We start from the raw sequence: 27,004 nt of genomic DNA, 5'->3' as shown, positions 1-27,004 counted from the left end.
ATTTTAATACTTTACTTGCCTCCATCTTTTGAACATGTTTATGAAATTGTTCATTGATATAAGAATGCAAAATTACAACAATGTTCAAATAGAACGACACAACATGATACATTATTTAATTCCCCCCCCAAAATACTAAAAAAAATAGATTACCATGAAAATACTTTGCAATAAAGTGAACTGCTTAGCATAACTCAAATCATCTTCAATTCACACTAAACAAAAAAATAACCTTAACTTCTTAAAGAAAAAAAGAACATGGGATCAAGACTCTACAAATAGACCTTATAAATGGATGATAAAAATCCCATGTAAGGATATTCAGAATACATTCTATGGAATTCATATGGATCATATCTCCCAAATATAATGAAGTGACATTTCCTTCCATGAACCCTTGTTGATTTTTCCCCACCATGAGGTGAGACATGTGAATGAATCTAATGAACCATTGATGATGTTCAACATATTTTAGAATCTATCTAAATGTATTATTATCACTGTTATCAAGACTCAAATCGATCATTATAAAACCTATCTAAGGGCTAATAAATATAAAATGTAGGTCCTACCTAAGAGCTAATAAATGAAATGGTATTCCTATTTCAATAGTGTTAATCCAGGAAAAAATATAGATTTGTGAAAATAAAGATTTTGAATAGACTTGTAAAAATTGAGATTTTCAATCTCTTTTTTTTAATTTTTTCTTTGAATCACTAAGAACTAGAAGAAACTTCGTAACAGTTATGAGAAAAATATTATTACTCAGGGATAAGCACTAACTATTTCTTAAACAGTAAGGGCCATACATTTTAAAAATTTGTAGCCCTTATAATAACAGAAAAAAAAAGACTCCAAAAACCTTAAATTTGATTATTTATTTTTTCACTTGATATGCAGATCTCTGATTGAAAACCATCAACTGCACTAATTCATTGTGATGCCCAAATGTTGATAAAAAACTAACACATGAACAATCCATATATTTGAAACCAACAAAGTTCAGTAGCCAGACTAATAAACTTATAGTTGGGAAAATCTCTTTCAAAGATTGATCAAAAATAAGTGAGAGTATTAAATATTTTAATCTTTAATTAACTTTTGTTCTCATATAAATGTAATAACCTTTCAATACTGGATTGTCTTTCTGACTTCCGATGAGGACATAGATGTGGTGATTGTTCAGCTTCTTTGAAAGTTTATAAATAAGTCAAATTCAAATCCAATTGCAAGGAGTTGGAGAGTTATGGAATTATAGAGTTATAGGCATATGCTCCTTCACAAGATTGCCTAAATTGTACAGGCTCAGGCATACATCTCTCTTTTACAGAGTTTTCCCAAATTGAATACATTCCAGGCATACAACTCTCTTTTATAGAGTCTGCCCAAATGGAATAAATTCAAGGGCACACAGCTCTCTTTCACAAAGTTTGCCAAAAATTGTATGGTTCTTACATATTTTCAATGAAATGAAATTTTATATGATTTGTTATGTGTTTACAATAGCACAGATTTTGCTTTGGGTATTGTCCTCTGAATTGATAAAATAATTTAGATCAGTGGTATCAGAGCCATTTTCGATCATTCCAGGGCATCTACAGCCAATGAGCCGCTACCCATACTACGCCAAACTCTACCTTGTCTTCGCCTTCAGCAAAAGGAAACGAGGAAGCGATTATTCTCTCGAGAGTCTCAGTAGCACTTTCAAGTTACATGGCAGAATTTTATTTGGAAGATGATCGAGCAATGGAGCCCATTACCTTTCAAGAAGGGAGTAATGATCATAAATAAGTGAGAGTATTAAATATTTTAATCTTTAGTTAATTTTTGTCCTCGTATAAATGTAATAACCTTTCAATACAGGATTGTCTTTTCGACTTCCGATGAGGACATAGATGTGGTGGTTGTTCAGCTTCTGTGAAAGCTTATAAATAAGCCCAATTAAAATCCAATTGCAAGGAGCTGGAGAGTTATGGAGTTACAAAGTTATAGGCATACGCTCCTTCGCAAGATTTCCTAAATTGTAGAGGTTCAGACATACAAATCTCTTTTACAGAGTTTGCCCAAATTGAATACATTCTAGGTATACAACTCTCTTTTATAGAGTTTGCCCAAATGGAATAAATTCAAGGGGACACAGCTCTCTTTCACAAAGTTTGCCAAAAATTGTATGGTTCTTACATATTTTCAATGAAATGAAATTTTATATGATTTGTTATGTGTTTATAATACCACAAATTCTACTTTGGGTATTGTCCTCTGAATTGACAAAATAATTCATATCAGTGGTATCAGAGCCATTTTTGATCATTACAGGTGCATCTACAGCCAATGAGCCGCTGCCCATACTATGCCAAACTCTTCCTTGTCTTCGTCTTCAACAGAAGGAAACGAGGAAGCGATTATTCTCTCGAGAGTCTCACTAACACTTTCAGGTTACATGGCAGAATTTTATTTGGAAGATGATCGAGCAATGGGGCCCACTGCCTTTCAAGAAGGGAGTAATGATCAGAAATAAGTGAGAATTAAAATTTTTTAATCTTTAATTAATTTTTGTCCTCATATAAATGTAATAACCTTTCAATACTAGATTGTCTTTTCGACTTCCGATGAGGACATAGATGTGGTGGTTGTTCAACTTCTTTGAAAGCTTATAAATAAGCCCAATTTGAATCCAACTGCAAGGAGTTGAAGAGTTATGGAGTTACAGAGTTATAGGCATACACTTCTTCACAAGATTGCCTAAATTGTACAGGCTCAAGCATACAACTCTCTTTTATAGAGTTTTCCCAAATTTAATACATTTCAAGCATACAACTCTTTTTACAGAGTTTGCCCAAATGGAATAAATTCAAGGGCACACAACTCTCTTTCACAAAGTTTGCCAAAAACTTTATGGTTCTTACATATTTTCAATGAAATGAAATTTTATATGATTTGTTATGTATTTACAATACCACAAATTCTGCTTTGGGTATTGTCCTCTAAATTAACAAAATAATTCAAATTCTGCTTTGGGTATTGTCCTCTGAATTGACAAAATAATTCAGATCAAAGATTGAAGTTAGAGAAAGACATTCATTGATAATTCTGGAGCATAATCCTCTAAAAACAAGCTTTGATCAAAATCCATGAAACCCTTTCGATCAAATGTTTTGAGGACAATATTTTACAAAGTTAAAAAAAATCCTTTAGTACAACAAGAGTAAACTCTGTACACGAAAAGGGGTCGCTTGGTAACAATCTTGACCCTTGTACTATATTTAAATGCCTAGTAACATTTACATGTACTCTGAACAAGATTTTGTGGGAAGCTCAATGAACTAATCTGGTTGCTGCAACATTATTCCAGAGAACATGATCACTTCTTCCATCATCTCCCACCCAGACATGGTGTTGAAGATAAGATCGCCTTAAGTAAGAGTCCCGCATTTCCTCGGCAGTCCTTAGCAGATAGGAGAAAAGTCTGCGAGATAAGAGAGAAAGTTGCCTAAGCATTAATTGTATGTTCCTGGTGGAGGAAGGGATGTATTCAGCTGAACAATACAACATAGCTAACACACCCAACATCTTTCAAATCCTTGATCTTTCTATGTTATGTCAAATTTACTCTATCTCAATATTATCAGATTTAATTTTCAAACATTAATTATGGAGTAGAATGGAAGAGTTGGAAATTCTAAGAACTATTGTTCAGAGATTGTATGACGAAGTCTAGAGTAAGATATGAATCAAACAGGGATTATCAGAGTGCTTCAAAAGTGACATTGGGGTCAAGCAAGGCTGCCCATTATCTCTGAATCTATTTGGGATATACATTGACAAGTTAGAGGAATGGATAGACAAGTTTGGTGGTAGCGGAGTTCAGTTGACCAATTATGTAATAAATCTGCTTCTATATGCTAATGATCTTGTTTTAATGAAAAAAATAGAACAAGATTTGAAAGAACACTTGAAGGCTCTATAACCTTTTTGCCATGAGGTGGCGATGCAGGTGAACACTAGCAAAACCAATGCCATGATCTTTACCTTGAAGAGAAAGAAGGTCCATAGAGAATTTGTTTTTGAGGGCAACCTCTTACAAATGGTCAATGAATATAAGTACTTTGACCTAGTCTTCCACAATAAACTCATCTACGAAGCGTGTAGAGAAAAAGTATACATGGGGCATGGAAAGCCTTATTCTCACTCCAAAATAGATGTAGAAATAAAAGTAGAAGAGCTGAACTATGGGACTAAAAAACTAAGAAAATATTTTTTGGGCTTCTTGTGGTTCTGGTGGTACCATATGGTTGTGAGGTATGGGGCAACAACACTTTAACAAGGAAATGGAGACAAATAGAGAGATTACAAAAACATTTAATTACAACTAGCCTCTAGGTTAAATCATCTATCCCGTATGAGATTGCCTTAGTGGAAGTAGGGGCTTTTCTTATTAAGGCATCAGCTATGTTATGGTTTCCAAGTTATTTAAGAAGGTTAGAAAACATGGAGATACATCGTTGGCCAAAAATAGCAATGAGAGAGAAACTAGAGAGAAGGAAGAGCACACAAATGAAACAAAAAATTAAATAGATGAATAAGTGGGATATTAATATAAAATATTACCCAAATAATAGATGAAATAAAAAAGTATGTGCAAGAAATATTCAAAGAAAACATGTGGACAAGTCAAATAGGGAGGAAAAATGAATACTTTATCAAATATTTCAATCCCACACATGACCATACACAAAAGAACTATAGGAATTGACATAAAATGGAAGACAAACATATTAATTTCTTAGACGACGACTAGGTCACATCAAATTAGATGCAAAATAGGAAGATGGGTGATATCTAAAGAGGAATGGGAAGAAAGAAAATACGATATTGCCCTCAAGGGGTAGTGGAGACATAATGGAATTACATCATCGAGTGTCAAGCCTATAATGATATCTGGATCAACTATATTGTGATACTAAACGTTAACACTTTGATTAACCTATTCATGGCCTCATGAAAGTTAAAATTATGGAGATTCAAATTTAAATTTAAAGTTGACTTCACATTCCTTAAGATTAAACCCCAACACTTTCCACTTTCTAACCAATGATAAGTAAGAAAAATAACTATATAATTAACCTCTCTACCCTTAATGCCAACAGATATATACATCTCTTTTTTAATACTAATTATCAAATTATGAAGTCACATAATAATATATTTCCTATCTAGTGATGCCAGTGAAAGATCTTAAAATCTTTAGTTTTAAACATTTTTTAGGAGATGATAAGTACAAAAAACTTAGATACATGTGTGTATATATAAATTTATAAGAAACCCAATTTTGTCCCTGAGAGATGAAGTTCCATATGTCATGCAAACACGATATTATAGATTCATAAAACTCGTCTTAAGCAAATTGAAACAATCAAATATTTTGAGGAAAATATTATAATGATATTTGAGATTGAAGGGAATAATTAATACCATCCTCAAACTATGTTAAAAAGGGTAATTTTTAAAACTGGCTAAGTTGCGAGTTATACCTTGTGTTCATATATTAGTTTCCCATCTATACAAACATGTGAAGAGCTTATTTTTCTTATGTCCTCACATAAGCATGTTGCTAATATGTTATATGCTATACTTAGATCTATTTTGGCATCTAGAATTGCTAATAAAAATGTCAAACTCCTAAATATATGAAACTAATAAGATGATCAATGCAACCATTGATGGTTGAATAGATTCAATGATTCAACAATTCTAAACAAGAAACATACTTAGCTACAAAAGATAATATTATTCTAATTTTAGGATCACGGTCAACATTTTGGATAGAATATAATCCTACAAAATCAATGTGTATTTGAAATATGAGAGTTATTATTATCAAAAATGATAAAAAGATGGATTATGCAAATAACTAATACATGTTATTCAAACATAATGAAATCATTTATTTATAGCATATAGCCTTCTAATTCAAGATAAGACCATTGAAACATGATAAAAAGATTAGAATGCTAAAATCCTTTAAAAAAAGTTAATAATATTTATAATAAATAAATTTATGAATAAAATCTAATAAATTAATCACCTATGAAAATAACTTTTGATTACAAAATTGAAAGTTAAAAATACAAAATACACCAAAATCACATGCTAGTACTTCAAAACATGAAATTGTTGAATCCAAACATCATCACTAAAAACTAGAGAACTACCATTCAAACTAGAATGATATTATTAACTTGTGACTTGCATACAGAAACACTAAAATGAAACCAATTTTTTTTACTAGCTTTCATAAAAATTTGTCCCACTCCATGTGCTATAAATATGTGCAACTTATTATGAAATTAAATTAGAACATTAAGAAAACAAATATTTATTAAACACAACTAGTTATAAACACTCATGTAGAAGACATTAACAATATAGATTACTCAACAAAACCCATCTTAAATATTTTAAGCTAAACAAAAGTGAATTTGCCTCTTGAGATGAGAATCTAAGTGCTCAAGCTATTAGCACCCGTTTGTTTGCACTCAGATTGATTGATTGAAATGGCTTCAATAATGGAAGTTTTATAGATTTGATATGGTTTAATTTTGGACGACAAATGGAAAAGGAGCCTCAAATTAAATTTACCAAAACAAAACCTATCTTAAACAACTAACTAACAATTAACATAATCACCAACAACTAAATTACTACAAATCTAAACTATTATGGAGTTGTAGTTCTTCTTTTAGATTGCACTTGTCATTTTCAAGAAAGACAAGTGTTCCAAGTTCATATACAAAAGATTTCAGAAATCAACTACATCTTAATTAAAAATTTAAAAATGGATTAGAGTGAGTAATTAAATAAATAAAAGTATTTTTTTATTTTTTTATAAGAAATGGGGCGACGTTAGATATGAATAATTATTAAGTGATAGTTCAAGTAACTTTAGATGATAAAAGGAGAAAAACGAAAATTAGAAGAACATATATTAATTAGTATAAAAATTAGGAACATACATATCAAAAGTAAAAAATAAACATAGATACTTTTAAATTAATATCTCTATTAAATAATTATATTATATATAAAATATCTTTATATAAATTTTTAAAAATCCAACTAATCTTCATGTTATGCATCCTCTTGTTGTAAAACCACAAAATTATTGAACAAAAAAATATTGTGATTTACAAATCTGGAACTAAATCTTCATGATATACATCCCCATTGCTGTAAAACCACAAAAATAGAACGAAAAAACATTATTATTTACAAATCTTTAAATTTTTCTTACAATACCATTTTATGTAGAAATTAAGACTAACAATTTTAAAAAACCACAATATAATAAAACTAGACAGGTGAACTTAAATTCCCCCAAGGTTGGTACATAAGTCAAAGCACTGGCCTTTTCAAAGAAACAGACGCTTATTTTTTAAATAATATCAAAATGGAAAAACAGGAAAATGTACGCTGTAAGAGATACTAGATGGATTAGTATCACTGTTTCAATAGTGTTAATCCATGAAAAGAAACTGATTTTGAATATGATGTTTTTCTTTAAGTCAGTTCGAATAATGATTGATATAACAGAGAAAATGAAAAGAAACTGATTTTGAATATGATGTTTTTCATTAAGTCAGCTCAAATAATTATTGATATAACAGAAATAAAACTACTTACAGCTTTTAGTTTATTCAGTGAAATTGAATTGCTTACAGACATAATAAAAATATGGAAACGGAAGTAATAGATTTTTGTAAGCTTCTACTTGGGAAACTCTCTCCCAAGGCTGGGGATTAGAAAAGACATTCAGTGAATCATGGAGCATAATCCTTTTCAAATAAGCTCTATTCAAAATCCATGAAACCCTTTATTACATTTCAACACCATTATCCATTGAATCAAACGTTTTGAGGACAATATTTTACAAAGGGGCAAAAGAGGCTACTATAGAACAACAGTAAATTCTCTATACAGGCATGGCGTCCTTGGGAAGCTCTCTCCCAAGGTTTTTGATTAGAGAAGACATTGAGTGATAATCATGGAGCATAATCCTCTGTAAACAAGCTTTGGTCAAAATTCATCAAACCCTTTATTTCATTTCAACACCATTATCCATTGAATCAAACGTTTCGAGGACAACTTTCTATAAAGGGAGAGAAATCTCCTATAGAACAACAGTAAACTCTCCATAATGGCAGGGCTTTCTTGGTAACAATCTAACAATCTTCACTCTTGTACTATAATTTTCTATATCAAAAATTACTGAACAAAATTTTGTGGGTAGCTCATGGAAGTAAGCTAGCCACACTAAGATTATTCCAGGGGATGTTATCACTTGTTCCATTATATCCCACCCAGGCATGATATTGAATATCAGATTGCCTTATGTAAGTCTCCCGCATATCCTTAGCAGTCATCAGCAGACAGGAGAAGAGTCTGCGCATTAAAACAGAAAGCTGCCTGAGCATTAGTGGTATATTCCTGGTGGAGGAAGGGATGTATTCAGCTGAAGAATACAACACATCTAACAAACCCATCATCTTCAATAATATCTTCAAATCCTTGATCTATCTTTTGTACTCTACAAATATAAAATTAATGTGTAATTTATTCTAATCAAATATCAGACTTACCAGTCAAACAATCAACCCTAATTTTATATTTAGGCTCGGTAATCAAAACTAGACTTTCATTATTGATTTCCTTATTCAAGAGTTGTTTACTCATTTCATAAGATTCGTTCAGCATTAATTTTATCCACTTTTCTAGGTTCTCAAATTATTGGCTATTTTTAGACGCATGGTCCCACGAACTGGCAAGCACCAACGATCCCACGAAATGACAAGCACCAACGAGTTTCAGAATATGTACATATCTGGAGTAAAGGGTAGTTGCGTACCCCTGGACGACTTCTACTTACCCCATACGTAATGCTTACATACGGCTTTTTCATATTACTAGTATTTAGTATCAAAAAAGGAGTTAGGAGTTGTAATGGTTATATCGAAAGTAAGATATATTTTGGATGCTATTTGGAAAGTAGGAGATGAAAGTTGTTTTTTTAAGAGGTATTAAAATTAAATATTTATTATAAAATAATTTAACAATTACTAGTTATACTTTTTTTTTATTAGAAATTGGAAGTCCAAAAATGGAGAGATCTCGTCCTGATCTTCCAGCGAGGTGGTCCAACCTAGTGGTCCTTCCATCCATGCCACCTTTTTCCCTTCCAGGATCTGGGAACACATTTCTACCTTGTTGAAGGGTGGAGGCATGTTGTCCTGTAGCTCCTTAATGAGTTTCTTCACAGCCTTATCAAAGGAGACTTGGTTCTCAGCGAGTCTGGCCCATTCATAGCCGTCTTGCATCTCGTAAACAAACATAGTTGCTCTATCGTCTTTGAAGAATCGCAGCAGCTTGTTCCTTTCTAAGTTCATCAGAAAGCAAACCTGCACAACAATTTTGTAATGTGTGAGTTTTTAAAAAAAAACCAGTAAGTACCCTTTCATTGCCTTGAAACTTCTCCTCATTCCTTAGTTTCCAAATAAACCAAAGTATGTAGGTAGATAGAATTTGCCAGACTAGGTTAGCATCCTTCTTGAGCCCATGAATAAAACCAGTGATTATATCAAGAGTGCAGACATGTTCTATGATAGAGATTCCAAACAACAACCATATTTCTCTAGCAAAAGAGTAGTCAAGGAAAATGTGGCGCGCAGTCTCAGGCTTCTTGCAAATAGAGCACAGGTCGTATGCAGCAGTTTTATTCCTAATAGGTAATTTGTTTAATATAAGTTGCCATCTAAAGCATTTGATCTTAGGGGGGATGGGGGATCTCCATAATTTATCAAAGGTTTTCTGCCATGCGTGGAGATTATGATCAACATACCACAAAGCATTAATATGATCGATCACCGAGGTGTCATTGTTAAGAAGGGTATAAATAGACCTAGCCTTGATCTTGGGGAGGGTGGCGCCATCTTTCCAAAGGAAGGCAAGGTACCTATGAGCATCTACATGTGTGCCTCTAGGAAGATGGAGAGGGGTACATGCCTGCTTAACCATGTTGTAGGTCCTCTTATGCGAGGTAGGGAGATCATATTTATTGCTAAGACTTTCCCAGCTAATAAGATTGTCATGTTCTAATATATCCATAAGGTACTTGACACCTTTATTGTGCCAGTACTTAGCAGAGCATCCTTGGGTTAAGGCAAGGGGTTTAGAGTTGTGATATAGGTTCCACCATATTGACCTTTCATCGTGGAGGGTAGCATCACAGTCAATGTTAGAGTTGACAATAAGCCTACGCACATGCTCCCAGGCTTTCCAGATAGATTTAAACACCCGGGTACCTTGGACAGACACAGAGAAATTGCTTGCAATCAGATCACTGAGCGAGAGGGTTTTCCAAGTTTTGGCAGTCTTAGGGACATCATTTTGTACATTGTTTATGATGAGAATCTTCCAAGGTTCTTGACCTTCGAGTGAGTGGAAGATCCATTTGGTTGTAAGGACTATTCCTTGCAGTCTAAGATCCTTAAGGCCCAACCCACCAAGTTTTTTGTCTAGGTGGCACCAGGCCCATTTGACTGTGTGAGCTTTCCTCTTGCCCTTGCCATCCGACCAAAGCAAACATTTGATAGCCTTTTGGATTTCAAAAATTTGATAGTTGTTGAACATCCAGATAGAGGAATAGTAAATACTATAGGAGGAGAGGATTTTTTGGCAGACTTGAATCCTGCCGGCTAGGGATAGGACCCTATTGTTCCATTTATTTAGCTTCCTATTTATTTTTCCTTTGACCCAGCTCCACATGTTTCTCAGAGATGGGGAAATAGAGAAGGGGATACCTAAGTACCTAACTATTTTGTTAGGTCCTCCCCAAGCATAACCAAACTTTTGAAGCTAGTCTGGAGGCTCATCTTTCCACCTAAGTAGAATGGATTTGGAGCTAGAAATCCGAGCACCTGATGCTCTACGAAGTTGTCAAGTTTTTGATTGAGGGAAACGATATTATGCCTAGAGATCTCCAGGAATAGTGAGGTGTCATCGCCAAACTGAATGTTGATTAATTCAGAGTTGTCTGGCATCTTGATGCCATGCACTCTAGGGGATAGGGTGTCGTCTCTTAGGAGATAGTACATGGCATCTGATGCTATGACAAATAGAGCAGGGGCAAGGGGCAACCCTACCTAATTGATCTAGAGAAGGGAATAGACTGGGAGAGAGACCCATTAACTTTGATCAGGGCGGATGCATCCTTGAGGAGGATCTGGACATAATCACATAATTCACTAGGGAAGCCGAAGGCTTGGAGCATCATGAGGATGAAGCCCCATTCCACCCTGTCATAAGCTTTTTCAAAGTCGACAATGAACATGGCTGAGTCCTGGTTCGAGGTTTTGACCCATTCCATGGATTCCCATCTAGTCACAAGATTCTCCAATATGTACCTACCTTTAATGAACCCCATCTGGGTAGAGCAGATGAATTTGGGGAGGATCTTCTCAAGGTAGGAGGCTAAGGCTTTGGCTAAGATTTTGTAGGAGATGTTGAGGAGGGTAATTGGCCTCCAACTTTTTACGAGGGCTTTGTCCTCATCTTTTGGGATAAGTTTAACAATACCCATATTGATGGACTCCCTCAAGGTGCCATTAGCAAGTGCTTCATTATAGATACCATAGAGATCATTAGTGATCCAATCACTATTGACTTTGTAGAATTCAGCAGGAAGGTCGTTGGGGCCTGGGGCCTTATCATCCTTGAGTGCCTTAATGGCATTAGCAATTTCTTGCTTGGAGATCCTAGCTTTAAGGAGGAGGGCTTCATTCTCAGAGATTCGTTTTGGAATAATGGAACAACATTTACTACGAGCATCTTTCGAGGCTTCATTATCCTCTGAGGTAAATAGGGTTTTGTAAAACATTTCAAAGACATCTTTGATATCATTGATATTCAGGAGCTCCTTATCTTCTACGGTTATTCTGTCAATTTTCTCTTTGGTCTGCTTTTGCTTTAGAAGATTAAAGAAAAGTTTGGAGCCTTTATCTCCATACTTAAGCCAGTGATTGTGGGCTCTGATGAAAGCCCCTTTGATTTTGATTTGTTGATGTTTTCTGAGGATGTCCCTAGCTTCAGAGACCCACTTGGCCAAGGTAGGGGAGGAGGGATGTACTTGTATTTCTTGTTCCAGAGAGTGGAGCTGATGTGTAAGGGATTTCTCCCTGGATCTAAAGTCCTTGGCTTTCTTTTGGCCAATGGTTTGAAATATCTTCAGCCAGGAGGAAATGTTTCTCTTCCATCTGAGAATATGGGATTGAGGAAGCTGAGGCTGGAAGTTGAAGAGACTAACTATTTTGATGGCATTAAGGACTTCCTTGTCTTGTAGCAGAGAGGTGTTGAGGAAAAATTTCTTATTGCGAGGGTAGTTATTAGTGATGGAGTTTCTAGTGTTAATGATGGCAAGGATAGGAAAATGGTCAGAAAGGGTTACTGGAAGGACAACCACTGCGTTCCCAAGTTGATTGGGGGAAAAAGAAAAGAAATTATTATTAACATAAAACCTATCTAGTCTAGAATAGATCCGGTTAGTGCCTTGTTGGAAGTTGCACCAAGTATACCATAGGTTATGGGCATTAGATTTGGTGCCTTCCAAGGGGTCAAATAGCTGGAGTTGATGCTTAAACCTGTCCCAGTGAGGTTTTTCTAGAGTTTTCCATTCAAAAGGAAGACCCCCAGCCTTGTCATCCTGGTGTTCAGTTATGTTAAAGTCTCCGGCCATTACCTAGGGGATATTTGGGAGGGATGTCAGCCAAATCCAGAGGGATAATCTTTCCTTATAGTCATTGGGTGCATATATGGAGCATATGCCAAAGCAAGATCCTCTAATATCTTATATAACCCAGGCTACTCGATTACATGGGGAAGTTCCCTTATTCCTGAGGTAGTTTGCCCATTTAGGGGCTAGAAGAAGGCCAACTCCTCCCTTACCTCTCAGGTGCTCAGTGTAAATTTTAATTGCATCTCTCCAAATGAATTCAAGAGCAGTGCCAAGAGAGAAACCAACGGCTTTAAGTTCTTGTAGCATCAAGAAATCTAAGTTTTTATGAGAGTCTAGAAACCTTTTGATAACAAATTTCCTATCAGGCGACTCAAGGCCTCTAATGTTCCATGATATGTACTTCATTAGAAAGGGGGGCTAAATAGGGCTGGTAGGGAGATCGTGTTGATCTCCAAGTTTTTTCTTGTTTTTAGATCCCATAGGTCTACCTTTCTTCTTATTCATGGAGGATCCTTTCATACCATCCTCATCATCTTCAATAATCTCGGATGGCTCAATTCTAACATCCTCATTTCCTCCTATGTCGGACCCAAACAACTGGGAGCCTGGAAAACCAAAGAGCATCGTGCTAGAGCTAATGTCATCTAGACCCTTGTTGGCATAGATAACTTCTATCACATGATTATCCTCTATTTCATTAAGCTGGGAGCCTGTCGAGGGGTTGGTGGTGCTAACATCAGAGGTAAGGCCTGCAAATGAAGATGGTGTCATTTGTTTGGGTGTTCCAGATCTAAGTACCATTTTTGCAGTATTATTGCTGATTCTAGCATCACCAACACCACGATTAGGGTTTTCCAAATTTTTAACCATTTTTTTAACTAGAGAATTAGTCAGGTTTTGCGAAGTGGATGGTAGGTCCTTAATTTTAAGAGGGGGATTGCCAGTAACGACCAATTGATCTGTACTTGGGACATTAGATCGGTTTAGGGCATTTTGGTGGGTTAATTTCCATCTTCGCTTTCTTGAGGTAACGACTTGAAAACAATCAGAAGGTGATTCTTCGAGAGCTTTTGAGGGGTCGGAAATAGGGATGAGGGGTTCAAGGATCAGAGGTGTGAGATCAACATGCATCGGGTTTAATTCATTGGGCTTGGGACCGAGTGCACAATTTTTTTCATTAGCAGAGTGCAGGGGAGTCGCATTTAGGTCATTATTGGTTTTAGGGTTTTCCGAGGTATTGGGTGAATCATTCTTTTGTTTCCTGCGATTGATGATTGGACAGTTTTTACGAATATGCCCTTCCTTTTTGCAAAGAAAACAAGCGTTCAAACCTCCAAGCATCTTAATAGGGTAGAGGAAGGTGTCTCCATTAATATGTAGGTTTAAGCACGGGGGGATGTCAATTCCAGGCTTAATAGATACGAGCATTCTTGCATCTAGGTTGGCCACTAGACGGGTAGTCTCATCAACCCTAATTGTTTTGCCAAACAGTTCCATTAGTTGGGGAAGAAATCGCCACAGAAAGGGAGGGACATCTTTAAGGATGACCCATCTGGAGGAGGAAAGTGCGAGAACTTCTTCATTGACTGCCTCTGGAGACCAAGCTAGGGCTCGAAAGGATGTATTTCCGATCGTCCAATATTGGCATTTGAGGGCTTCCAGTTGGGCTTCATGCGAGTTAAAAAAGATAAGGTAGAGACCTCTCTCAATTTGCCTATAGAACGATATTTTAAGCCCTAGTTTCAGGTTCCAAAGATTGCTAAACCAGTCATCTAAGAATTTCCTAGGCAGACATTTTTGGATGTCCACACAAGCAAAGAAAATAACAGTGTCATATAAACTAAGTTTTTCTGAAGTAATTTCATTCAACATCTCAGTATTTGGTGAAATGCATAAGGAGTCCGAGGTAATGTGAGGGCACTTACCTTCCTTACGGGATCCTTTGCCATCAAGAGCCTTAAGGAATTGCGCCGATGGGTGGACTCCATTCGTAGGTGGGGCGACGGTCTCCGCAAAAGTTTTTTTTAGGGCTGTGGTTGTGTGAGAGGCAGATTTTGGGCCATTAATGACTCCTCCATCTGAGTCTGGCTCCATCAAGAACTAGGGTTGGGTCGCACGAGGCACGTAGAGAGACGGTGCAGTTAGGTTTAACCAATAGTGCAGAGCATTTAAAACCAAATGGATTCGAGAAGATGCAAGTGGACGGGGTAGAGATCGCAAACTAGGTGGAGGAGGTTAACTCCTCCACGTTGACTCCTCGCTTCTGCTTCCACCGTCGACCGCCTTAAATCCGAAATTCGCAGAGCTCGCCTCCAATCTAACTTTTCTTTTGCTATCCTAAAAGGCGTGCCTCACAACACCTGAAACACAAATGACTCCTCGACTGGCCGTCGTCTGTTAAATCTGAAGAAAGAACTAGAACAAATATATCAATCTGCAAATCCAGACCATCGCCTCAAAGCTTCACCTTACAATTATTGCTGCTAATATTGACAGTGCTATTAGCATCCAGCCTGGCGACCACCAGATCGCAGCGCCCGCGGAAATTAATCTTCATCGTTTTCAATTTCCAAAACTTGATCTTTACGGGAACATCGGCCTTCAAACTCAGAGGAATGCTTCCGACCTTCCGCTCTGCACTCAGCGATGAAACCTTTTCACTCCAAATTCAATTCTATATTGACCCCCACTAGTTATACTTTCACATTTAAGTAACATATAATAAAAAAATATTTCTATTATTATTTAAAGACATTATAATACTATAAATCATATCAATTTTGTTAATCAACTTACATATCTAATTTCGATGAAACTCTAGAATATCTAATTTCTTTGAGGCATTTATAAGATAAGCTATTTCTTTGAGGCATATCTAATTTGTGAGATTGCATGAAATGAATTGATAAGATAAATGTATATTTCTTTGAGGCATTTTATAAAATAGTTCTTGTATCTTATCAATTCTTTCACTTTATTTGTACATGCATATTAGAATAACTGTAACTACAACATCTGATTAAAATCTTCTATCCTTTACACTTTTATGGATGTCCATGCCCTATTCCAAAGTTGTCATTTTGGCATAGGCAGGGACAATGCTAGAAAATGTAGTGGAAATTGGCTCTATACATGCCAAACTCATTTGCTTGAAAGTCAATAAAATTGTTTCAGAAAATCCATTATGTGCGTATCCGGTGATCATTAAATACACATGTTTGAGGCATCATGTCAAATAGTTTATGGGCCTTGACTATGCTTCCAAAGTTTGCATAAATGTTTTGTGGGGATTATACCTCTATATATCTGCAACCTTGTAATATCTCTACAAGATTTAAAGATTGTAATATATCCACAAAAAAGGTTGTAGGGCACCTCTATACATGTGCAAATTTGTAATACATCTCTACACAAAAGAATTGTTTCCAGTTGACATCAGACATTATGTTCACATGACCAATTCTCACAGGACTTGAGGATTGTCCAAGCAAGAAAAATGTAGAGGTATATGCATGTTTTCAAAAGGTGAAATGTATGTATGCAAATATTGAATTTTAATGTTTATAAAATTTAAACATATGGATGATTAAAATAATTTTTATATTTTAAATGTGAATGTCGATTGTGAATTGTCTACTTGAAATCAATTTTACACATAAAATATGATAAATAAAAGAAAACTTATGATATTACATGTGTGACATGAAATAAAATTTCATAAAATATGATAATTTAATGTCATATGTAGATGCCAAAAAAAAAGGACAAATATCGTGACACAATGGTAATGAAAAACTGGCACAAAATGTCAAGATGAAAATAGACAAAATCATAATTGAAATGTATGTATGCAAATGATAAATGTTTATAAAATTTAAAGATGCAGATGATTAAAATAAATTTTTTTTTCAAAGTTGAAATGCCAATTTTGAATTGTCTACTTCAAATCAAGTTTACACATAAAATATGATAAATAAAAGAAAACTTATGAAATTTTATTTGTGACATAAGATACAATTTCACAAAATATGATAAGTTGGTGCCAATATACATTCCAAAACAGGACAAATATTGTGACACGGTGATAAAGAAAAACTGCCACAGAATGCCAAAGTAAAAATAGACCATTTTAGCAACAAAATCATATATATCAAAGCAACTAGTTGCAACTCAATGACCATTAATAAAAGAAGGGTTGCTAACTCATGAGAACTAGGGAAATTTTGTGAAGGGTCACAACATGAACCTTCTTGAATATCTAAAGATTACTTATGTTTCTTAAAAATGCCAATTTCTTCTTAGACTTTTCTTCTATTAGGAAAAATAAAATTTGTTTATCTTATGACATATGAAACACTATATTAGTGGGATGAACAATTCTAAAAGGATGCAAGCTTAGTGGGAAAACTAAAAATATCTACCCACATAAGGATTTATAGGGAGGGTTTCTAAGTGTCTTTAATGTCTTCGGCCTTATATGATAACTTCAGAATGTCATTATGCATAAATTAGTTGGCAATGTTCAAGAATACTAGCAACTTCTGTTTGTCTTTATATATGAAACATAAAAATCTAACATAAGGTGCCTAATAACCACAAAATTTATATAATGGGGTTCCCATTTATGGTTCAAATAGTTGCTAGAGACTACTCAAAGGGGATATGGCCATTATAATATTCTATAAGATTATAGTTACCACACTTGGTAAATTGAATCAAGAACAGTAATACTTAAAAAAATTATTAATTTTCTAAAATAATTTTAAAGGTTTTAACCTCATTGTTAGGAATAAAATACAAAATAAATACATAATATAGTAAATGCACATTTAAAATATTAAATAATACAAAACACAAAGACACAAATATACATGGTTCATTAAATTGGACTATGTCCATAGAGAAATAGTTAGTACTTTTCTTTATTTGTTCATCAAATGTAATGATACAACCTACAAGAAATCTACTATAACTTCATCTTCTCTTTTCATATACTACATAGTTGTAATACAACCCTTCATAAAATGAGGTTTCCTTCTATGGAAATAAATGTCAACGTAATCTTTGCCCTAATATTTACAATATTACAATCCAAAATGGAATGGGCTCTAGAAGTAACAAGATCAAGCTCTAGAACCAAAAATTGTCATATAGAAGAAAAACTTGGTTGTTTTCTTGAACACCATGATCCCCACCATTCAAGCAAAAATATTTCAAAAGGCTAATTTAAATTTATCTATAAAGACACAAGATATTACAAGAGTGAAATGAATAACAAAATTAATATAATTAATTGTTTAAAGAGCTATAAGTGGGAGCAAAGGATATATTATATTGATATAAATGTGTTTGAGGTAGCTCCTTAACTTAAAATGTATGATCATTTACAAGTTAAATTAACATTAATAGAACATAATGAAATTCTTAATAATGAATGTGATGCAAGAGCATCCCTAGTTCTTGGCAATCTTGCATCAACCAAAAACATTTTTTTTTTCATTTTGTTCATGTTTTGCAGTTCAACATTTCATTCTATGTTTCTTTGCATTTTCTCACTAGATATTACAGAGTTGGATTCTGATCGTGGACATGTTCATCTACCTTATCCTTGGTCCGCGCGACATTTGGAGATTTTTCTAGAAGGTTATCACTTCCGGAATCCGAGACAGTTTTCTAGCTTAGAACACTGCAACCGCTTGGACCTATTTTCTATTAGCGAATCTTGTGGATCCGTTTTGTAGCTTGCAAAGCTTCATTTCATTGTTTCCAATGTTCCTTGGCATGTGGCTGAGCTTTCCTTGGGTCCACATTTCATCCTTTGGATTTTTCAGAGGGATCTCATTAGCAAAGGCCAACCTTGTTGTTTTACAGGTTTCATCTTGATTCATCGGTATTTGTTTCATCTTGAGCCGACACTGATCATCCTTGATAATATAAATTAACGTAATTAAGCATTTAAAAGGATTTTTTTGAGAAGATAGAAAACAAAGGGAAGGATTAGGAGTTACAGAGTTGGCTGACATTCTTGCTTGAGCCAAATGTTTTATACCCCTCTCGAAGTCAAATAAACATTTCAATTCCACCACCACGACAACCAATAGTTGAAAAATCTTGAATGAATTTTGATGGGTGATAGTGAAAATAGAATACATTTAAAATATATTATGTAATAATAATTTAAGCTTGATCTCTAATGAGAATAATAGTGTGAAAAATTAATGGTAACTACATGACACATGAATATTTGTTTATTCATAATTTACTTTGCATGTGTTTGGATACAGAAAATTTAAATTAATACTTATACATGAGATACAAAAACAAGAAATGATTAATATAAATGTTCACACATATCGTGTCAATCCATCCAACCTATCAAACCTATAAAATTTCTATATCATTAGACTTTTTTAATTATTAAATGAAACATTAATTTTACAAATATTTTAAAAATGGTGAACAAGGGAAAAAAATAGCATTAAGTGAGGCACTAATTTGATGTATGAGACTCCACTAGAATGAAAACACGGATAATATTTTTTATTTATTTCATATATTATCTAAAAGGTGTACACAAGTCAAAACTCTCTTGTTTATTTTCTTTCTTTTATTTTTTATCAAAAAGAATTGAGATTTTGGCCCAATGATCAAGAGCTTGGTTCTTTACAATTAAATACCCACCTATAACCTCTCAAGTGATGTGTGAAAAGCATCATCCATGGTATTGCAATATTAGGAGTTCAATGCTTAACATATGCTATCTAAAGCGTCAACTAAGAGTAAGTGAGCTAACCCTAATATTCCTAAAATGTGTACATAGTTCAAATCTCTTTCGTTAGAATAAATTTTATCTTATATGGTGTACAAGAATCTTTATCATTTTACCCATTAAATATTAACATATGTCTATGTAATCCCTATATAAATAGCATAACCAATTATTCTTCATGGCCTCAAGAAAGTTAAAATTATGAAAATTCAAATTTATATTTAAATTTGACTTCACATCCCTTAAGATCAAACTCCAACCCTTTCCACTTTCTAACCTATGATAAGTAAGGAAAACAATTATATAATTAACCTCTCTACCCCTTATAAAAACTGATATATACAACTATTTTTTAATACTAAATATCACATTATGAAGTCACTTAATAATATATTTCCTATCTAGTGATGCCCATGAAAGATCTTTAAATTTTTTATGTTAAATTATTTTTAGTAGATGATAAGTACGAAAAACTTAGATATGTGTGTATATATACATAAAGGTATAATCCCAAAGAGACCAAGTTCCATATGACATGCAAACACATTATTATAGATTCATAAAAGTCTACTTAACCAAATTGAAACAATCGAAGATTTTGAGGAAAATATTATAATGATATTTGAGATTGAAGGGAATAATTAATAACATCCTCAAACTATGTTAAAAAAGGTAATTTTTAAAATTGGCTAAGTTCCAAGTTATATGTTGTGTATCTATATTAGTTTCACATCTCTACAAACATATTCAGAGTTTATTTTTCTTATTTATTGTCATAAGCATGTCGTTAATATGTTGTATGTTATACTTTGATCTATTTTAACATCTAAAATTGCTAATAGAATTGTCGAGCTCCTAAATTTATATAACTAATAAGACGATCAATCCAACCATTGATGATTGAATAGATTCAATGATTCAACAATTATAAATAAAAGCCTTACTTAGTTACAAATAATAATCTTATTCTAATTTTATGGTCATAGTCAACAATTTAGATAGAATATAATCCTACAAAATCAATGTATTTTTAAAATATGAGAGCTATTAGTATAAAAAATGCTAAAAAGATGGATTATGCAACTAACTAACATATGCTATTCAAACATAATGAAGCAATTTATTTATAGCACATAGCCAGGTTCTAATTCAAGATAAGACCATTGGAACATGATAGAAAGTTGAGGATAATAAAATCTTTAAAAGAAAGAGAAGATAATATTTATAAAAAAAAAGAATTTATGAATAAAATCCAAGAAAACAATTTCTGATTAGAAAATTGAGTGTTAAAAGTACAAAATACACCAAAATCACATGCTAGCAATTCAAAACATGAAGATGTTAAATCCAAACATCATCACTAAAAACTAGAGAAGTACCATTCAAGCTAAAATGAAATTATTAACTTGTGACTTGCATACAAAAACACTAAAAAGAAACAAAAAAAAAATAGACTAGATTTTAAGAATATTTGTCCTATTCTATGTGCTACAAATATGTGTAACTTATTGTGACATTAAATTAGAACTTGAAGTAAATAAGTATTTATTAATCACAACTAGTTATAAACACTCATACTAAAGACATTAATAAATAAAAATTACTCAACAAAGCCCATGTTAAATATTTTAAGCTAAACAAAAGAGAATTCACTTCCTCACATGAGAATGCAAGTGCTCAAGCTACTATCATTAGTTTGCATTCAGATTGACTAATTGAAATGGCTTGGATAAGGGTAGTTTTATAGATTTGATATGATTTAATTTTGAACTAAGTGGAAAAGGGGCTTCAAATGAAATATACTAAAACAAAATCTACCTTAAACAACTCATCACTAACCGTTAACATAATTAACAACTAAACTACTAGAAATCTAAACTACTATAGAGTCGCAGTTCTTTTAGACAATCCTTGACATTTCTAAGAAAGATAAGTGTTCCAAGTTCATATACATAAGATTTTAGAAATCAACTACATCTTAATTAGAGATTTAAAAATAGATTAAAGTGAGTAATTATTCAAGTAATTTTAGGTGATAAAAAGAGAAAAATGGAAATTAAAAGAAATTTAATTAATTAATTAATTAGTATAAAAATTAGGAACACATATATCAAAAGTAAAAATTCAACATAGATACTTTTAGACTAATATCTCTATTAAATAAATATATTATATATAAAATATCTTTGTATAAATTTTAAAGGATGTTGCTACTTTCACACAAAGCAATACTCTGTACAATTTCTAAAATCCACAAAAGACAACAGATTTTCTGAAATTTTTAAGAGCTAAATCTCACATGAAAAAACACTGTGATTTGCAACTGTGAAATTTTTTTAACAAAAGATTATTGACTCGCAGTTTTATAAAAACTGCACCATAACAAAACTAGGGAGGTAAACTAAAATTCTCCAAGGTTGGTACATAAGTCAAAGCACTGGCCTTTTCAAAGAAACAAACGCTTATTTGCTAAATACTATCAAACTGGAGAAACAGGAAAATGTACGTTGTAAGCGAGACTACATGGATTAGTATCACTGTTTCAATAGTGTAAATCCATGTAACGAAACTGAATATGAATATGATGGTTTTCTGTAAGTCAGCTCGAATAATGATTGATATAACTGAAATACAACTACTCACAGCTTTTAGTTTATTCAGTGAAATTGAATTGCTTACAGACATAAGAAAATCATGCAAACGGAAGTAATAGATTTTTGTAAGCTTCTACTTGGGAAACTCTCTCCCGAGGCCTGAGATTAGAAAAGACATTCAGTGATAATCATGGAGCATAATCCTCTTTATACAAGTTCTATTCAAAATCCATGAAACCCTTTACTACAATTCAACACCGTTATCCATTGAATCAAACGTTTTTAGGACAATATTTTACAAAGGGGCAAAAAAGGCTACTATAGAACAACAGTAAACTCTCTACACAGGGATGGCGTCTTTGGTGTAATTTCAATGGATGCAAAAATAAATAGTTAAGTGCAGAAAACAAAAACAAGAATTAGAAGACACAACGCAAATGCATAATACAAGTTTTTAACATAGTTCACCAATTAATGGCTACATCCACTTAGAAGCAGGGGCATCTCTGTTTTAATTATAAAAATTAGTTTATCATATACACAGCAGCAAGAACAATTTCCCGGAGAATATATATAAGCGTATTCGAAAGGAAAGAAAATACCGGAAAGAAGAATAGATAACCGTTGGGTTTCATATCCAACACTTGGGAAGTTCTCTCCCAAGGTTTTAAATTAGAGGAGACATTGAATGATAATCATGGAGCATAATCCTCTTTAAACAAACTTTGGTCAAGATCCATCAAACCCTTTATTACATTTCTCATTTCAACACCATTATCCTTTGAATCAAACGTTTTGAGGACAACATTTTACAAAGGGGAGGAAAAGCTCCTATAGAACGACAGTAAATTCTCCATAAATGCAGGGCCTTCTTGGTAACAATCTAACAATCTTCACTATTGTACTATAAATTTCTATATCCAAAATCACTGAACAAGATTTTGTGGGTAGCTCATGGCAGTAAGCTAGCCACTCTAAGATTATTCCAGGGAATGTTATCACTTGTTCCATTATATCGCACCCAGGAATGATATTGAATATCAGATTGCCTTATGTAAGTCTCCCGCATATCCTCAGCAGTCATCAGCAGACAGGAGAAGAGTCTGCATGCTAGAACAGAAAGCTGCCTGAGCATTAATGGTATGTTCCTGGTGGAGGAAGGGATGTATTCAGCTGAAGAATACAAAACATCTAACTAACCCATCATCTTCAATAATATCTTCAAATCGTTGATCTCTCTTTTTTTTCCTACAGATATAAATTTTAATGTGTAAGTTATTCTAATCAAATATCAGACTTACCAGTCAAACAATCAACCCTAATTTTACATTTAGGCTAGGTAATCAAAACTAAACTTTGGTTATAAAATGAATGATATTCAGAAATAACCAATAGATTTTCTTATTAAATAGTTGTTTGTTCATTTCAGTCATGTCTAGAAAGTAAGATTCGTTCAGCATTAATTTTTTCCACCTTTCTAGGTCCTCAAATTATTGTCTATTTTTACACGCATGGTCCCACGAACTGGAAACCACCAACAATCCCGCGACATGACAAGTACCAACGAGTTTCAAAATATGGACATATCTGGAGAGAAGGGTAGTTGCGTACCCATGGACGAGTTTTACTTACTTCATACCTAATGCTTACATAGTATTTGTATCAAAAGGATGTGTAATAGTTATCTTGATAATAAGATATGTTTTGGATGATATTTGGGGAGCAGGAAATGAAAGTTGCTTTTAATGAGATGTATTAAAATTAAATATTTACTATAGAATAATTTAAAAATTACTATTTATATTTTCACATTTAAGTAACATGTAATCAAAAATATTTTTATTACTATTTTAAGACATTATAATACTATAAGTCATATCAATTTTGTTAATCAACTTGCATATCTAATTTCAATTAAACTCTAAAATATTTTGTAAAATCTGAGTTGATGGATAAAACTAATAGAAATAATAAAAAACTTACATAAATTTTTCAATTTATTAAAACTATATTATTGAAGTTATAAAGGTACTATTATGTAATTCATAAAAGCTAAGCTAAACATAAATTAAATAATCCTTCAAAATATCTACACATAAAGCATCATAAATTTTTTATAATAATGAAATATATTCTGAACCTTTATTGTACCATTAACAATGCAATCACTTAACCATCCCACCATAGGATGATCGCCATTTATTATATATTTTCAACAATCTATTAAATTATTGTCATTCTCTAGTATAAATGAATATAAATATTCAATTTAAAACAGTTGAACAATTATTTTTTCTTAACTTTGAAGTATTTTAGCTAGCAATTAGCATATGTGACTACCAAAGCATTCCCAGCTACAATATTTGAATAAAGTCCCCTAATAATTATGCTTTGATATATATCCACACCCTGTTGCAAAGCTCCATTTTGGTAGAACCAAGAAATATGGTGGCAAAGGTTGTGGAATTTGGCTCTACAACTACCAATTGCATTTAATTGAAAGTTTCTAAAGCCCTTTCAACAAATCCATTTTGTCCGTATCCTACAATCATTGCAATCCATGAAAGTAGATTTCTTTGAGGCATTCTGTCAAATAATTTGAATGCCTTCTTTATTATTCCACATATTGCATGCATGTCAACAAGAGCAATTGCAACTACATCTCACAAAATCAATGAAAACACATTTCTTTTAGACATTCTGTCAAATAATTCAAATGCCTTCTCTATCCATCCACATTTTGCACACGTGTCAACCAGAGAAGTTGCAACTACATCTCAAAAATTTGCATTTCACGCAATCATGGCATTCCATAAAATCACATTTCTTTGAGACATTTTGTCAAATAGTACATTTATCTTATCAATCCTTCCATATTTTTTTGTACATGTATATTAGACAACTGCAACTACAACATCTGATTAAACTCTTCTATCCTTTACACTTTGATGGATGTCCATGTCCTATTTCAAAGCTCCTATTTTGGCATAAGCAGGGAGAATGCTATAAAAGGTAGTGGAAGTTGGCTCTATACAGGCCACACCCATTTGCTTGAAAGTCAATAAAACTATTTCAACAAATCCATTATGTGCACATCCAATGATCATTACAGTCCATAAAAACACACTCTTAGAGGCATCATGTCAAATAGTTGATGGGCCTTTTCTATGCTTCCAAAGTTTGCATAAACATCCATTATCTTCATTGTATGAAGGAAAGTATTTCCGCAACTCTTTTACCTCTAATGATATTACTCTACATCAAATACAGCCCACGGGAACATATTCATAAAATTTGGTTAAGATGTGAGAAATAACAAATTGCGTTATTCATTCTAAAGAGAAAAGCTTCTAAATTATTCAGCAAGGTAAATCCCACGTGCCTAAGAAAAAGAGAATTAATACACAGTTTTTTTCTTAAAAGAAAACATAGAGTAGATTAGAAGTAAGGAGGAAATGACAAAGTAATTATCCTTCCAAGTCAACTGTCTCTCAACAAAGATACATGGGAGATCACTTATTATTTCCTATGTCAAAGTCTTCATTTCATATTTCATCCCCTACTCGCAGCTTAGCTGGAGGATTAATTCCCAAAAATCATCCTCCCATATTGTTCACTGCATGGCTATTATGCTCTAAACTGAATACGATTCTCACTCATGCGTCAATTGCCCCCACCTCTTTCTATTTCCCTTGCATTTCTATTGTTAATGAAAATATATCTTTGTGTGAAGGAAAGATTTTATTTCATTTCCTATTTTTAGTCGACAACTTTTTTTGTGATTGCTTTCATCGTTTGTTTCAGTCGAGTGTGATTTCTTTTGTTTCATTGCTTGTTTGTATTTGTTTTCCTTACAAACTTTAAGTTAGAGATCCTTATCTTCATGTTTATTGACCCATTCAAGGGTGCATGTCTTTTATTTTTGCTTTAAGATACACAAAGATTTCCATATATATTTTTTAAAATTAAGCACGTGCTTAAAAAAAGGTACGTATTCCTTAACTTTTAGTTTACATCTTGTTTATAAAAATAAAAATAAAACTTTTATTTTTAATATTGTTTTTAAAATAGGACTTCAATTCTTCAAAAAGTAAGAAGTATAATTTAAAATAAATAAACTTATGTTCTTTTTAAAAAAAAAATATTAATTCATTTAAATTGTGTAAATTATATTTTAATTAAAGCATTTATTCTTTTTGTAAAAGATTCCACTCAAAACAAAACTTTATCGTATATGTATATAACTTCTTTTATTACTTTTTCTCAATCAATATTTGATTACTACCAAACAACAGCAAAAATTCTCCTCTATTCTTAAATAGCCACTTCTAATGAAATAATGAAAATATTCAAAATTAAATTATGGAACTTCATAAACATTTGAAGATTAGGATGGACAAATTATTCCATGTTTTTTAATCCCTTGAAATAGAAAACAAATTGAAGTGATTTTATCATCATCACAAACAACACCTCAAACCCTCATAGAAAGGCACAAATCTTCACACACCACCATCTTCAAATGCTATACTTATCTCTCACATCACAAGATCACATATCATATGAATTCCTAGCTTTGAATAATGCTCAATAATGGTGTGGATGCATACCAATTTTCATGCCACAAGTCTTCTAAGTTATAGATTCCAATGCCAATAATGCAAGCACAAAGTTAAGTGTTGAGTAATCCCAAATCTACCTTCAAATACTTGTCTATAGCATTGTTCAAAGTTTTCTAATGTGGGAAGAAAAATCTTATCTTCTAAGACCTTTTCTAGTATTTTAAGTTTTGTTAGTGTGAATAGGGTTCTTTAGCTATCTAGTTCTTAATTAGCCAGTTCTCCACAAGAGCTCTCT

The sequence above is a fragment of the Cryptomeria japonica genome, chromosome 5 (assembly GCF_030272615.1).
Source record: "Cryptomeria japonica chromosome 5, Sugi_1.0, whole genome shotgun sequence".
NCBI classification, from domain to species: Eukaryota; Viridiplantae; Streptophyta; class Pinopsida; order Cupressales; family Cupressaceae; genus Cryptomeria; species Cryptomeria japonica.
This window is presented reverse-complemented; position numbering follows the sequence as displayed.